The sequence below is a fragment of the Eurosta solidaginis genome, chromosome 1 (assembly GCF_040869045.1).
Source record: "Eurosta solidaginis isolate ZX-2024a chromosome 1, ASM4086904v1, whole genome shotgun sequence".
In the NCBI taxonomy this organism is placed as follows: domain Eukaryota; kingdom Metazoa; phylum Arthropoda; class Insecta; order Diptera; family Tephritidae; genus Eurosta; species Eurosta solidaginis.
Window position 1 is genome coordinate 91,781,316 of NC_090319.1, and position 15,579 is coordinate 91,796,894.

General features: G+C 40.6%; 1 protein-coding gene across 9 annotated transcripts in view; it reads right to left on the bottom strand.

The window, feature by feature from the left end:
• The window catches only part of LOC137236454 (serine-rich adhesin for platelets), a 344,342-nt gene that overhangs the window by 193,050 nt on the left and 135,713 nt on the right, over positions 1 to 15,579 (bottom strand). Inside the window, exon 1 of one of the 9 annotated variants that reach the window (XM_067759065.1) lies at positions 7,002 to 7,021. The exons of the other annotated variants lie outside the window; for them this stretch is intronic. The gene's annotated coding sequence lies outside the window, so the exon portion shown is untranslated. Of the gene's footprint in view, positions 1 to 7,001; positions 7,022 to 15,579 lie in introns of those variants that run through there. 9 annotated transcript variants of the gene reach the window in all.

The window sequence follows — 15,579 nt, forward strand, 5'->3', positions numbered from 1 at the left end:
CACTGCAATTTCGGGGACAAACCTTTTTTTCGTTGTGGGTTGTATAGCAGCACCAAATCTCCTTCCTGAAACCCTTCCGAATTAATTGCTTTATCGTACCTCGCTTTCATCTTGTCACTCATAATCTTTGCTCGTTGCCTTACCAGATCGTGTATCTCTCTCAGCTCTTCTTCTAAGACATCAGTGGATTTCTTGACATTCCTCTCCGCATCGGCATCTATCCCATACTTCAAATCAGCTGGCAGTCGAAGGTCATTGCCAAAAATTACCTTTGCGGGAGTTTGGCCCGTTGTGTCATGTACTGCCGATCGGTAGGCCATCAAGAATAATGATATGTGTGTATCCCAGTCCTTATGGTACTTGTCGACTACTTTCCTTAAATGCTCCTCCAATGTTCTATTGAAACGTTCCACCATACCATCGGACTGAGGATGCAATGCAGTTGTCCGTGTTTTTCGAATGCCCAACTTCTTGCACAGTTCTTGGAACACAGCTGATTCAAAATTCCTGCCTTGGTCAGAATGTAACTCCATTGGTACACCATACCTTGCAACCCATTCGTTTTTAACCACTTCTGCTACTGTTTCTGCTTCTTGGTTTGGGATTGGGTATACCTCTGGCCATTTACTGAAATAATCCATAACCACCAGTACGTATTTGTTTCCGCGGTTGCTAGTAGGAAATGGACCTGCGACATCCATGGCGATCCTTTCAAATGGTGCACCTGAAATATACTGCTTCATCTGGCCACGACTTCGGGTTTTGGGCCCTTTCGCTCTGTTGCATACCTCGCAATTGGCAATCCACTCGGTGACCGACTGACGGCAACCAACCCAATAGAATCTCTGCTTAATTTTCTCGAGTGTCTTCGTGATTCCAAGATGGCCTCCACTTGGACCATTGTGCAACTCGCTGAGCACGTCAGGAATCCTCTTTCTGGGAACAACTATAAGTTTCTTCTTGCACTGACCATCCTCACTCTCCCATACTCGATGCAAGCAACCGGATATCAATTCCAAACTGTTCCACTGTGCCCAATATGACTTCGCAATGGGACTCTCTGCTGACATATCCTCTCTGCTTGGTCTTTCGTTTCGTTCGAGGCCTTGCATAACATGTGACAGATCTGTATCTTCTAGCTGACACTTTCTTAGTTGTTCCTTGTCCCATTCATCCGTACACGTTATAGTCATTAGCCGGACATCTATAATGTCTTCTTTAGCCTCGGCCTTTGAACAGTGCTTGCATTCCAAACTACATGGCCTTCGTGACATTGCATCGGCATTTCCATGGGTACTACCTTTTCGATGCTCAATGGAAAAGTCATAGCTTTGAAGTCGCTCGATCCACCGTGCCAATTGTCCTTCCGGATTACGGAACTGCAGAAGCCATTTCAATGCTGCGTGATCTGTCCTGACATGGAATCGCTGGCCGTAGAGGTATTTGTGAAAATGTTTAATGCACTCTACCAATGCCAACAGCTCTCTCCGCGTAACACAGTAGTTCCTCTCTGGTTTTCCAATCGAACGGCTGTAATATGCAACTACCTTCTCCTGTCCATCGACCAGTTGTGATAAAACGCCTCCTATAGCATATCCACTTGCATCTGTATCTAGAATAAATGTTGCTCCTGGAATCGGATATGCTAACATTGGGGCAGTGCACAAACGCTCCCTCAATGTTTGGAAAGCCACTTCTTGCTCCTTCTTCCATTCAAAAGCTTTGTTTTTTCTTGTAAGCTCATGGAGGCTATGGGCTACGCTGGAAAAATTTGGTACAAATCGGCGGTAATATGTGCACAGCCCAAGAAAACTTCTCAATTGATGTAGATTCTGTGGTCTTGGCCAATCCTGTACAGCCTCTATTTTTTCGTTCGCAGTGCAGATGCCCTCTGTCGTTACCTTGTGACCCAAATAATTGACTTCCTTTTTAAACAGCGCACACTTTTTGGGACTTAACTTCAGACCAGCGCCAGCTATTCTCTGGAAAACTTCCTCCAAGTTCTTAAGATGTTCATCAAAGTTCTTGCCCAATACGATGATGTCGTCCAGGTACACCAAGCATGTTTTCCAATGTAGTCCTTTCAGTACCTGGTCCATGAGTCTCTCAAAAGTAGCTGGTGCATTACAAAGTCCAAAAGGCATCACTGTAAATTGCCAAAGACCATCACCGACACTGAAGGCTGTTTTCTCTTTATCTTCCTCCTTCACCTCCACTTGCCAGTAGCCGCTTTTCAAGTCCAGCGTGGAAAACCATTTCGTACCAGATAGCGAGTCCAGAGTGTCGTCAATTCTTGGCAATGGGTAGCTATCCTTTTTCGTTACGTCATTCAACTTCCGGTAGTCCACGCAAAACCTCATTTTTCCATCCTTCTTTTTTACAAGTACTACCGGTGAGCTCCATGGACTAGCTGATGGTTCGATGACGCCGCTGTCGTTCATTTCTTGAATGATTTGACTCACAACTTCCCGCTTCGCCAGTGGAACACTACGTGGAGCTTGACGGATCGGTCTCGCATCTCCAGTGTCAATTTGATGTTTCACAACGTTGGTGCGGCCTGGTTTAGAATCATCCTGGTCAAATATGTTCGCGTACTTTAGGAGCAGTTGTTTTGCCTTACTCTGATATGCTTCCTCTAGTCCCTGCATCCATGTCTTGATGTCATTTGAAAGATCAGTATTACTAGCTGAAACGTGTTCCTGGAGCTGTTCACAGTTAATAACCACTTCAGCCTCTTGGCATCTTCCCAAAATAGCTCCTTTAGTCAGTTTGAGTGGTGACTTGAACTCATTGAGTACTCTTACCGGAATACGTCCATCTTGTTTTGTCATAGCCAGGGTTTTTCCTACAAGTAGGTTTAGTGCTGATTTGTTTGCTGCTTCGACAATCCACAATTTGTTTGTCCCACAATCTCCATCAACCTTTGCCCAGATGACTGCTTCGGATTTTGGTGGTATTTGCTGACTCTCTTCCACCAGCACTCGTTTACTGCTGTAGCCTCTCTCGTAGCCGAAATTAAGTGGTACATCCATGTTTTTATATCGCATCGTCTTGCTTTGCATGTCGATCTTGATGCCCTGGTCGATTAAGAAGTCCACTCCAATTATGATTTCATCAACAATTTCTGCCACTATAAAATTGTGTACTACCATGACGTTCCCAATTGCGACTTCACATTCTACTTCTCCAATTACCTGGGTGTCCTCTCCCGTGGCTGTACGTAATCTTGCTCCAAGCAATGGTCTTATCTTTTTGTTGACTAAATCCGCTCGAATGATGGAATGAGATGCACCCGTATCTACAGTCAATAACCGTTCCTTTCCGTCCACATGTCCTCCAACAGTAAGGTTGCTCGATCTTCTTCCAATCTGCGAGATAGAGATTATGGGGCATTCAATTGCGGGAGCCAGCTGTCGCCCCTTGCGGCTGACTCGATTTAGTTTAACGATTGAGTGGTCTTGGATATTTGCTCATCACCTTCTGCTCTGCGTTTACGACCACCCACATTGTTGGAGCTATTGGGACCGCTGCTGCAATGTCGTGCAATATGACCTGGGTTGCCGCACTTGAAACATTTAATAACTCCGGCATTTTTCTGTTGTGATCCCTTCAGTGCTTCCAAAATAGTGTCTACCCAATCTGGTCTTTCCACTTCTACACGATGAGCTTTGTATGCTGGTTTACTCAATAGTGAGGCCGTTTCCTGAGTCAATGCATGTGATACCGTTTCAGAAAATGTCAGCTTTGGGTTTGCGTATGTAGCTCGCTTCGTTTCCACGTCCCGTATGCCATTTATGAAACTCTGGATTTTTACCCTTTCAGTGTATTCCACGGGTGCGTCCGCATTTGCAAGATGAGCCAATCTTTCAATATCTGAAGCAAACTCCTGCAATGTCTCATTTGCTTTTTGGTAGCGGTTTTGCAACTCAATTTGGAATATCTGTTTCCTATGCTCGCTTCCATAACGTCGTTCTACAGCAGCCATCAATGCTTCATAATTGTTCCGCTCTCCTTCGGGAATCGTCTGTAGAATTTCCGCTGCTGGCCTCTTCAATGCCACGAATAGTGCAGCAACTTTATCTTCCGCATTCCAGTTGTTCACTGCTGCGGTCTTCTCAAACTGTAGCTTGAAGACCTGGAAAGGAACAGAACCGTCAAAGGATGGTGTTTTTACCTTTGGATTACTCGCTGAAACTGCTGGGCGATTCATTTGCAACTCCTGTATACGACCTCTCAAAGCTTCTATCTCAGCATCAATTTTGTCCTCGAGCTGCACAATTTTTGTATCCTGTGCTTCCAGCTTTGATGTTACCCTTATCTCCTGTGCCTCCAGCTGCGAGGATATGCGGGCCTCCTGTGCTTTCAACTGCTCAGCGAACTGAGATGTCATATATGTCTTTTGCTCTTCCAGTTGAGTTTCCATCTTGGATATAATCTGTGTCGACATTTCTGACATACGCGTTTCTTGTGCTTCAATCTTCGATGTAATCTGTGTCGACATTTCTGACATACGCGTTTCTTGTGCTTCAATCTTGGATGTTATGCGTGTCTCCTGCGATTCTAGTTGTGATGCCATATATGTCTTCTGTTCTGCCAGTTGAGATGACACTGTCGATGTTTGAGCAGATATTGCAGCTAAAATCATGTTCAAGTCTGTACTGGTAACCGTCTGCGATGTTTCGTTCTTCTCTTCAATTTTTGTTGTCTCCTCGCCATCAAGATGAAAGACATGCTCTTCCACATCAATTCCTTCTGCTTCCATTGCTTCTCGTAGCCGTGCCTGAAGTTCGAGTTTAACGCCGCTTGTATTCAATCCACGGCTCTCCAACTCCTTCTTCAGTTGCGGGATCTTCAATTCACTTAACTTTGCCATGTCCTTGTTGTCCTCTAGAATTTATTCAACAATCCCACTTCTGACACCAATTGTAACGAATTTGCTGCAAATCCTCTTATTTGCAATCCTCTGCTAAGTTCGAATCACTAAACTGTTGAATAAATAACTCCAATATTGAATGATGGAAAAATGGCCTTTATTAAGTACTTCACAATAACACTCAAACTTTGCAACGAATAGCTTAATAACCAAACTGATATCTTAAAGGAAACTGACTTTCAAAATAATAGTGCTATTGCTCGCTAGATATCGTCTTACTCGTAACTGCTTGACAATTCAAATCAAACTGAATTACTTCTTACTCGCCTGCATCGCTTTTATAGTTTACGCTGCATACTTCTAGGCTCTTCGATTTCCAGAAGTTACTAGTTGTTTCGGCTACAAAATCGCCAGCCACAACTACGTGCACAAATTATTGCTCTCTCTTGTGACAACTCAGATAAGGTATATGCATGTGTTTGTAGTTTACAGTCTCCCGCACACACATAAGCGTATAAGTAAATTCATCGGTGTGTGACATCTCATCTCTCGCTGCCTTGTATGTAAATATTGCTCGTCGGAATGTGTACATATGTGTAGACGCAATTATTGATTCGTTTATGTAGATACATAATGATTGAATTATTGATGTGCATTCACGTCACTGCTTAGATCGGCTTAGAGCTGGCAGCACTCCTTAGTTTTGCTAATATTCGTAACAATATTTCTCCCACATTGGTTAAGGAGCACGCCTATTTTATAAATTTTTTTTTTAATAAAGAATCAGAGGCCAATGTAAAAGATATTATCTTTGCGAAAAAAATCTACATATCAATCGTATTTTACTTTAAAAATACCATTATAAGAAGAAATTTAAGAAACTAAAATATTTGAAATAGGTGTTTCATCACTCCTTCTTGGACCATTTATTATTCTGTGTTTCGATAGACATTACCTGAAGAAGAATTACTAGAACTATTGTGAAGAAAGTATATATCCTTCTTTTTTATAAATATGAATATCTATTGATATACATATATAAAAATGAAATGATAGGCGACGGTTTTTAGCAAAAAAAAAAAAAAAATTTCTAGGGTCTTGAGATATAGGTCAAAACGTGGACCCGTATAACCCACCGATGTGTTTGTATAATATAGGTATCAAATGGAATCTTCTGCTGAGTACTTTAATATGGGGCACTTTTCGTACCCCTAGGTGACTAGGGTCTCGAGATATAGGCCAAAGTGTGTACCAGGGTACCACAAGAGTGTGTTTATACAATATGGATATCAAATGGAAGCTGTTGATGAGTGCTTAGTACATGATAATTTTTCGTACCCCTGAGTGACTAACGTCTCGAGATATAGGCCAAAACGTGGACCCAGCTACCCCTAGAATGTGTTTATACAATATGGATATCAAATGAAAGCTGTTGATGAGTTCTTTAGCAGAGGGTAATTTTCATATATCTAGGTGACTAGGTCCTCGAGATATTGCCCAAAACGTGGATCAGAATAACCTTAGGATGTATTTTTACATTATGGGTATTAAATGGAAGCTGTTAATGAGTACTTCAATATGGGTATCAAAACGAAGCTGTGCTTATGAGTGGTAATTTTTCTCTGGGTGACGAGCGTCTCGAGATCATTTCATGTGTAGAACATTTTTTGAATAAATACACGAATTTTTCGATTTGTGTCGTGCTGCTAAGTTGCAATTTTTTTTTCGAAGGAGAGTAAACATAAACACCGAGGTTTGTACACTGTTTATGAGAGATGCTTCGGCACACATACACAAACGTATGTCAAATTTCGTTGCTGGCTGAACATTTCTACTGCTTTGTATTTGTTATACAAACGACGCTTATGTTCCGTTAATTTGTATGCAGTTCAACTGTGAGCAGTGTTCAGATTTCTACCACTAAAGTGGTAGATCTACCACCCCTTTTCCTGAAATATAAGTTCTACCACTTCTACCACGCAAACTTAAAAATAGGTGCTAGATTTTTATAGAAGATCTCTGAAGAAACCTTATTTTTTCCACAATTATTCGGGAAGAAAATCAAGGCAGTGGAACGGTTTCATAAAACTTAAAATAACGTTTAGCTTAGCTCTGATCACCATATTACCTCTTTTCCTTCAGGTTTTTAGTACAAAACTGCAACGTACACCCACCTATATATATGGAAAAAGTGGTTATTATTCATTATATTAAGATATTTAAAATATAACCGAAATCTAAAAGGGGCGTGGATCAAATTCTGTGTGTGTGTTCCTTATGGAAACGTATTTCCCACACTTCAATCATCACCAAATTTTGGGTATAGGTTCCTTCGATCAAGACGGAGGTACTTTATATTTCAGAATTAAGGATTTAAAATAAATTTTTTTTTGGCTATGCAAACGAGCAATCTTAGGTCCCAAAAATGATCATGTATACAAAATCATTGATCGCATTCAAAACCAAATTCCTGGTGAAGTGACGAAATATAAATCGATCGTTACAGATGAAGATCAAATTGTGAATTATCCAATTGAATTTCTAAACTCTTTAGAACCACCTGGAATGCCTGCGCATATATTAACTTTAAAAACTGGCTCGCCAATCATGCTTTCTCGGAGTTTAGACCCACCAAAATTGTGCAATGGAACCAGACTTTGTGTTAAGAAATTAATGTTGAATGTAATCGAAGCAACAATCATCAGCGGTAAAAGCAAAGGTGAATATGTGTTCATACCACGGATCCCAATGATTCCTACAGATTTACTATTCAATTTTAAGCTCTTATAGTTTCCTGTACCCCTTGCTTTTGCAATTTCAATCATCAAAGCACAAGGACAAATTTGTTTATCTTTGTACCGAACGAAAAAACCAAAAATATTGTGTACCCACTTGCATTACAATAAGATACAATAATAAAATGTTTTAAACGAAAATTTCACTAAATATGCGTACAAAATTCAACTCAATTTACAGAACAATAAACTAAATTATCAACAAACAAAACAGCAAAAAAACGCAACATTCATTCGATCTCGGGCGTTACAACGTACGCCGGGTATAGCTAGTTTATAATAAAATTGTGTGAAAATCATTTAATAAATACCCCCCTTTTGACAACTATATGACAGCGCTTAACCGTTTAAACGATTATGGCCGTCCAACAATGTGCGCCAATCGCTTCTTCGCTCAGCCAACTGGCGCCAATTAGTCATACCAAGGGAATTTAAATAGTTTTTTCCACCTGGTCTTTCCATCGTAGTAGGGCCCGCCCTCTTACTCTGTTTTCATATTTGTGTTCCGACAAAAATATTTACTTGGCCGGAGCGTCATCTTTCATTCACATAACATGGCCTGCCCAGCATAGCCACTGCATTATAATTCGCTGGACTATGTCGATGTCTGCGTAAAGCTCGTACAGCTGATAATTAAATCTTATTCGGTACTCGCCATCGCCAACGCGTAGAGGTTCGTAAACCTAACGAAGAACTTTTCTCTCGAACACTCCTAGAGCCACTTCATCTGATATTGTCATGGTGCCTGCTTCTGCGCCATATAGCAGGACGAATACGATAAGTGACTTGTAGAGCATGCTTTTCTTTACCGAGAGACGACTTCCTTTTTCAATTGCCTACCTAGCCCAAGTATCATTTATTGGCAAGAGTGATTTTTCGCTTGATTTAAGAACTGATGTTATTGCTTGTGTTAATGCTGGTTCCCAAATAAACGAAGTCTTTTAATTTTTCGAAATTATGGCTGACTCTTTGCTCGATGACAGCAGCTACTTCGTTTTGTTCTTTTTTGCCATCAACCCAACAACTTTTAAATTTATTGTCTTTAGTTTGGCAACACTGCCTTTAATAAACATCCTTTTTCAAAAATAGATGCGCTGCTTGGCCTTTAGCCGCATGTTTTAAATGAAACACAACGGCGATATCTGCCAACTTATTTGTACATATCACGAGCTCTGTTTCTCCAGTCTCCCAATGATCCAAAGCACTCCGTGAGAATTGAGAGGGATACGGAGCTAGAAAACTCACTGAATAATGGCTAATACGTGTGAAGTGAGCGCGAATCATTATTCCACTAGCCGACGATCACTGCCTTAGACCATGGAGGGGTGTTTATTTAATGAATTTGGGTGTCTTTTATAAGAAGTATTCTCTTTGTACAGGAAATAAGTGTAACGAGTTTCTTCATAGTAGGTCAATTCTTCTTCATTGGTCAAAAGAGGTCTCCAAAAGCTGTTTCCATTCTTTTCATAGTTATTAGTATACTTTAGAAGATAAATAGCATATTAACAACTTTTTATAAGGTTTGTCGGACGTGACTCTCGAAAATTACAAAAAAACCGATTCTGGGAATTTTCAATGAAAATGTGCCACGCCTTAACCTGAAGGAATAATTTGAGGAGGCGGTACGGCGTTCTCTTAAACTTTTAAATTTTTTCATACAAAATATGTCCAGTCTAGTGTACACTATAAGACAAGCAGCCACACTTACCTTAGGAGAAATACGCGAACGAATTAACCGAGATTATAAAAGCAGCGCAAGCTGAGGAATCATTAACCAGTTTGATTTAGACACGCTATTAATGAAGTATAATTGTAATTGTAACTACTCGCGAAGACTGAATATTGAGTTATTTTTTCGAGAATTCAGCGATTGGAACATTTGCAGAAGGTGCATAATTAATCGGGTTTTCCCAAAATTCGTTACACTATTTTATTAAGCTTTTTTGCACATATGGTCGGACGAGTGCATGCCCGACGATTGGAAGCTAAGCATTCGTTGCCCAATCCACAAGAAAAGTCAAAAGAATTGACACACATCATCTCTTCGTCCATTTTAAAGCGGCCTGCGACATTACGAAAGGAGCTGCATATATTCCGCTATGACTGAATTTGGTTTCTACGCAAAACTTAAACGGCTATGCAAAATTATGTTGAACAACACGAACAGCTCAGTCAGAATTGGAAAGGACCTCTCCGCGCCAATCGAAACTAAATGAGGTTTCAGACAGGATGATCGCCTATCGTGCGATTTCTTTAATTTGATGATGGAGCAAATTATACTAGCTGAATAATTTAACCGCTTCGGAATTACCGGCCTGAACACAAGCGCCGTAAGTTCTGCCTACTCCAAACTGGGAAAAGAAGCGGTAAAGATGGGTTTGATGGTGAATGAGGACAAAACGTACTTCGAGCGCATTTTCCCCATGGCAACCACGCTACTGTTGGCGCCATAATTTCGAAATAGTAAAAGACTTCGTTTATTTGGGAACCAGCACTAACACAAACAACAACATCAGCTCTGTAATCCAGCGAAGACTCACTCTTGCAAATAAATGCTACTTTGGACTTGGTAGGCAATTGAAAAGTAAAGTCCTCTCTCGGCAAACGAAAATCATGCTCTAAAAGTCAATTATCGTACCCGTCCTGCAGATGAAGCGGCTCTGGCAGTGTTCGAGAGAAAAGTTCTACGAAATATTTACGTATCTTTACGCGTTGGCGACGCCGAGTACCGAAGAAGATTTAATGATGAGCTGTACGAGCTTTACTCAGACATCAACAGAGCCAGGGAATTAAAACGCAGCAGCTACGTTGGCTAGAACATGTTAGGCGAATGAAAAATGACGCTCCGGCTAAGAAAGTGGCGGCCCCCACTCTGCTGGAAGCACCAGGTGGAAAACGATTTGAATTACGTATGCGACATATAATGTTATATGAAAAAATCGTAGAAATCGGTCGTATATATACTATATATACGATTCTTCAGATAAGAAAGTTTTCGCAATTCTGTCAAAAGCTAAAGGCTTCAAATTTCACAAAATAACTATATATATAGCATTTATTGCTGTCTAAAATCTCCTAGAGATCGTGCGTATATATAGCGTACATATTGTAACGAATTTACTTGCAAATCCTCTTGTTTGCCCTTCTGCTAAGTTCGAATCTCTAAATTGTTGAATAAATAACTCCAATATTGAATAATGGAAAAATGGCCTTTATTAAAGTACTTCACAATAACACTTATACTTTGCAACTAGCTTGCTTAACAACCAAACTGATTAATAGCTCAAATTAAACTGTACTATTCAAAATAATACTGATATGGCTCGCTAGATAGCGTCTTAATCGAAAATGCTTGATAGCTCAAATCAAACTGAATTCCGGCGCTTCTACATTTGCTGCCTTATATACTCTCTGATTTCAACGTTGTATCTTCTAGGCGCTTCCAGAATCTACTAGTTGCCATTAGCTCTCACACTTCTCTGCACAATTTTATAGCTTTTCTCATTGCATACTTTCAGGAGTATCTCAGATATATGCATGTGTTTGTGCATTGACTCTCCGCTGCTCGTATACGTACATGGTACATATGTGTAGACGCAATTATTGTTTCGTTTATGTAGATACATAATGATTGAATTATTGATGTGAATTCGCGTCACTGCTTAGCATCGGCTTAGAGATAGCAGCACCCCTTAGTTTTGCTAATATTTGTAACACTGCCCTTCACCTAAGTCTGATCGTCCCGATCAGACAAATCTCTCGATCTAAACGCTGCTAGCTTCGCCAAATGTACCACTCTTTTATTTCGTGATTTCCCAATTGCTTGTATGCCCCTCCCGGAAACCTTCCAAATTATTTTCCTTGTCGTACCTGTGTTTCATCTTACTACTCATTATCCTTGATCGTTCCCTCGCAATCTGTTGTTTGGCCAATGAACTTCTTCGCAGAGCTTTCACTTGACAGATTGACTTTGCATCATCATTATCGTCTGGACGTTTCACAACAGTAGTGCGCGCTGGCTTGAAACACCCTTGCATTCTTTCTGAAAAATTATTTCAGTCGTTTTAGCGCGTCCATTAGGGTTTGTCGATGCCGGTCTTTTTCTCGCAGGTACTTTTAATTTCGATTTATTAGGCCCATTCGATCCATCAACCTTTTCTTTTGAATTTCGTGGCCTTTGTCGAGCCTTCTCCACCATTACTTGATTACTACTGAACCCTTTCTCCAACTTGAAATTAAGTGGTATATCCTGGTTCTCATAACGCATCACCCTTCTCTGCATATCGATCTTGATGTCATGGTCAACCAAGAAGTCCACTCCCAATATGACTTCCTCAACGATCTTCGCCACAACGAATTTGTGTAGAACCGTGACCTTTCCAATCAAGACTTCACATATCACTTCTCCCTGGACTTGGTTATACTCGCCAGTGACCGTACGCAACCTTGCTCCAGGTAACGGTTTTACTCTCCTGTTGACTAAATCAGATCGAATCAAGGAATGAGATGCGCCCGTATCTACAGTCAGTACACGCTCCTTGCCATCCACATTCCCTCTGACGGTAAGACTGCTTGATTTCCTTCCAATTTGCGACACAGATATCACAGGACATTCAATAGCTGGATCTAGCTCTCGATCTGTACCTCTTACTCGCTCTTGCTCATCTCCTCCAGCTTTGCGTTTACGGCCACCCACATTGTTGGAACTATTAGGACCAAGATCGCAATGACGTGCAATGTGACCGGACTTCCCGCATTTGAAGCATTTCATAACTTTTTCACTCTGCTTTTGCGATCCTTTCAGCGCCTCCATTATTGCGTCTACGCACTCTGGCCTTTCTACTTCCACACGGCGTGCTTTGAAAACTGGCTTACACAGAAGCGACGCTGTTTCCTGAATCAGAGCTTTTGACACCGTTTCTGCGAATGTTGGCTTTGGGTTTGCGTATGTAACTCGCTTTGTTTCGACGTCCCGTATGCCATTTATAAAGCTCTGAATCTTTACCCTTTCAGTGTATTCCACGGGTGCGTCCGCACTCGCTAAATGTGCTAGCCTTTCAATATCCGACGCAAACTCTTGCAATGTTTCACCAGGCCTCTGGAAGCGGTTCAGCAACTCCATTTGGTATATCTGTCTCCTATGCTCAGTTCCGTATCGTCGTTCTACAGCAGCCATCAATGCTTCATAACCGTTCCGTTCGTACTCTGGAATCGTCTGTAAGATTTCCGCTGCAGGCCCTTTCAATGCCACGAACAGTGCAGCAACTTTATCTTCCGCATTCCAGTTGTTCACTGCTGCGGTCTTCTCAAACTGTAGCTTGAAGACCTGGAAAGGAACAGAGCCGTCAAATGATGGTGTTTTTACCTTTGGATTGCTTGCTGAAACAGCTGGGCGGTTTAGTTGTAACTGCTCCATACGACCTTTTAACGCTTCTATTTCGGAATCAATTTTGTCCTCGAGTTGTAAAATGTTTGCATCCTGCTCTTCCAGTTTCACAAAGAGCTGCGATGATACCTGTTCCGAAATTTGTGCCGACATTTCAGATATACGTGCCTCTTGCGCTTCCAGTTGAGATGCCAAATATGTCTTCTGTTCTCCCAATTGTGATGTTATACGGGTTTCCTGCGATTCCAGTTGGGATACCATATACGTCTTCTGTTCTTCCATCTTCGATGTTATTCGTGTCTCTTGGGATTCCATCTGTGATGACATATACGTTTTCTGTTCTTCCAGTTGTGATGACATGTTGGTGGATATTTGTGATGACATTTCGGACATTTGTGCCGATATTGCAACCAATATCATATTCAAGTCTGTGTTCGCCATTGTCTGCGGTGTTGCATTTTTCTCCTCCAATTTTGTTGTCTCATCGCCATCAAGATGAAAGACATACTCGTCCACATCAATTCCTTCTGCTTCCATTGCCTCTCGTAGCCGTGCCTGAAGTTCAAGTTTAACGCCGCTTGTATTCAATCCACGGCTCTCCAACTCTTTCTTCAGTTGCCATGTCCTTGTTGTCCTCTGGAATTTATTCAACAATTCCTCTTCTGACACCAATTGTAACGAATTTACTTGCAAATCCTCTTATTTGCCCTTCTGCTAAGTTCGAATCACTAAATTGTTGAATAAATAACTCCAATATTGAATAATGGAAAAATGGCCTTTATTAAAGTAATTCACAATAACACTTATACTTTGCAACTAGCTTGCTTAACAACCAAACTGATTAATAGCTCAAATGAAACTCTACTATTCAAAATAATACTGCTATGGCTCGCTAGATAGCGTCTTAATCGAAAATGCTTGATAGCTCAAATCAAACTGAATTCCAGCGCCTCTACATTTGCTGCCTTATATACTCTCTGATTTCAACGTTGCATCTTCTAGGCGCTTCCAGAATCTACTAGTTGCCATTAGCTCTCAAACTTCTCAGCTGTAACTACAATTGCACAATTTTATAGATTTTCTCCTTGCATATTTTCAGGAGTATCTCAGATATATGCATGTGTTTGTGCATTGAATCTCCGCTGCTCGTATACGTACTTGGTACATATGTGTAGATGCAATTATTGTTTCGTTTATGTAGATACATAATGATTGAATTATTGATGTGAATTCGCGTCACTGCTTAGCATCGGCTTAGAGATAGCAGCACCCCTTAGTTTTGCTAATATTCGTAACAATATTTATATCCCGTATAACCGATTTTTCAGCTAAGAAACTTTTCGTAATTTCTGCCCCACTTTAACAGCTATAAGCTTCAAACATTATCCCATACAACCTATTGTAACGAACTTTGGGAAATTCTTGACTATTCTATAGTTGGAATCGCTGAACTAACAAATATTCAGTATTTCAAGATGTTCTATATGTTAATGTTCTTTAATACTACTGTAGTACTACTTCACAATTAAATTACTCGTGTACTTCACTAACAACGTTTTAAAATCAAACTGATTTCCGATATCTTATAGCGTTTTCTTTTCTGGCTAAAGTGTTACGCTTTTTGTACGCCGCGCAAGGGTTGTTGTTCTATTCTAAAAAACAGGCAACGCCTTTACGGGGTATTTCGTTCTTTTGTGAAAATTGCTGCCTGCTCGTAACGCAAAAGCGTTACACTTTTACCTTGTCTAAAATGGCGGTGTGGCAGTGCAACTCTGTGAAACTCTCAATTCGCTCTTAAGTTCCACATATACTCTATTAATATAAGTTCACAAATCACCTACCCAGATTGCGCATTCACGAGTTCAAAATTGCTTCGTTCTGCGCAACTACGTCACAGTTGACTGTTTGAGAGAGAGAGAAAAAACAAGAGCTAAAGGAAAATGACGTAAGAATTGCCCATAAAAAAGAACTGATCTAATGTTTACATGCGCAATGCGTAATCTTCTTGTTTGATTTGTGATATGAGTGAATATGGTGAGTTGAAATGTTCTTTGCTTGCACTATAATTGTTGAACATTTTTTGGGGTAGGAGTAACTCTATTAAGTCTTTACCATTTACTTATGCAACAATTTACTTCAGAAAAGAAAACGCTATTAGTTAGCACTGCTTTTATACTCTTAGTTACCTCGCTCGCTTATTTCTTCATCCACCAGTTTTTGCTGTACGACATTCCTCAACTATTTTCTGGGCTAGAGTGGGTTTTAAGCGGCAGTCAATAAAAGACGGTCTTTCATACAGCCGTAGCCATAATATTTTTTTCTTAAAAATGTTGTGACATTTAAGCTTACTTTCCAAGTCTCAAGATATGTTGATTATCGTACATTTTAGAACTCTGGGCCCGTATCGTGTTTTACGAGAAGCGATCGAAAGAAATTTGTAATTCCCTCTGAAATGGTGTATCATATTAGGGTATTATCGGAAATAGTGGCTACGAGTACTCATTAGATCCCTAAATTAATATAAT